This window comes from Papilio polytes, unplaced genomic scaffold (genome assembly GCF_000836215.1).
Source record: "Papilio polytes unplaced genomic scaffold, Ppol_1.0 DF823923.1, whole genome shotgun sequence".
NCBI classification, from domain to species: domain Eukaryota; kingdom Metazoa; phylum Arthropoda; class Insecta; order Lepidoptera; family Papilionidae; genus Papilio; species Papilio polytes.
Window position 1 is genome coordinate 5121279 of NW_013525281.1, and position 1756 is coordinate 5123034.

A 1756-nucleotide genomic window follows, 5' to 3' on the forward strand; every position below is an offset into this window, starting at 1 on the left:
AACGTTATGCAGAGCCCATTTTAGCGTTGCCAATACGCGTACTTTTTGTCCCAAAAATAGACAAAATAATATTTGTCGAAAATCTATTTACGATGGGTCGTATAAATTCAGAATTCCAATAGCGCATTCCGCTCCCTTTAATGGAATTTCCGGCATTAATTAATACTTGAATTAATATGTACATTTTAACTCTGAAATTCATTTCACCGCCATTAAATAGGAAGAAACCCTGAATAGAATTGGAAATTCTCGTAATTATAAAATTAATTAAGGATCACATTTGAACATATACGCGTACATCAGTCTATTTGGTTTTGAACTCATTTTGTGTTCAGTGCTTTCTCCGTTACTATCTTCAATAACATTATTCATAGGATAATCGTTAGCCGACACAAAGGCTTCAAAGCTTACAAACAGCTTACCACCTCATTATTACGACGTATATTCCATTAACATTTATTAAATGCTTTTGAAAGTTTTATAAAGTAATTAAATGAAAATTATTTTTAAGCCTCTTGTCTTTATAAACAATGTTATAAAATTGTAAGCACTAAGAATGAAAGATAAATTACACTCGTGAACTCACTAAATTAAATTTAATAACTGTTCGTTTCATTATGTCAATCTAAGGAAGGGTACGAACCAAGTGACAGTTCACAAGTCGTGGATATAGGGGTCTCGTATGACAACTACATTGATGTTAATAAAAATCGATTTGAAGCATACAAACGTTCAGAGGTGAAAAGTGACAACCCTACTTACTCCTCTGGAAAAGATACCTTAGAACTTTATAATCTTGTTCATTGGTTGTATCAAAAGGTTGAAAGACCAAAAGCCAAAAGGATAAAGAAAGCAATATATTGTTCAACAAAAGTCAATTGTTAAAAAGCCTTGCCAATCAATACTGGCGAGACCGAAGTCGTATGATTTTTCAGCGACTTGTTGACTAAGTAAACTTTAGATTCAATTGCAAAATTCAATCGCGGCAAATTGAAGAATAGATTGCATTTTTCAATCGAATAAGATTGATTTACAGAAAATAATAACGCTCTTGAATTTTTACGTTAGACAGATTTTTTTCTAAATATTTTATGGGGGATCTCATAAATTTCTCTTGAAGTAAAATGGCATGTCATGTCTTAAAAATGCCCGTGTTTATTAAATAAGTACACTCTCAACAATAATTGACCTTAAAGATTACCTAATTTTATCATTAAAATATCAAGAGTTACGTACAAAGTCTATTTTTAAACTGTAAGTCTACTCTTTCGCACAGTAGTTTATAAGATTTAATATTCTTTGAGAAAGTATTAAGAATATTAAAGTTATATAAAGCGCTTTGCTCACTTTATGTAACTATATTATAACCTAATACTGTAACATCTTATTTCAAATCTTGGAAGTTCTTTGTGCGCCGACACAAAAGATTTTCCTATCAAAGGTCGGCGAGATATAACGTAAAACGGTATAAGGTCTGTAGCACACCTGCGAAAGCGAACCTAAGCGTTATGCCGAAGATATGAAAACGAAAGGAAATTTGATTTGCCTTCTTTAGATTTTCACTGTAACAAACAAAATTTGCACAAGGCTCCTGTCATAAGGTTCGCTCTCAACAGTATGCTAGAGGTCTGAGCATTCTATCTACAAGAGTGTTTTTCAATCTATAGCACTTGACCCACTGGGTGATCCCGTAGCTGTGATAGAGTGACGAAGCCTCGAAGAGTTTCCGGGAATGTTTGACCACTACTTAGCAACA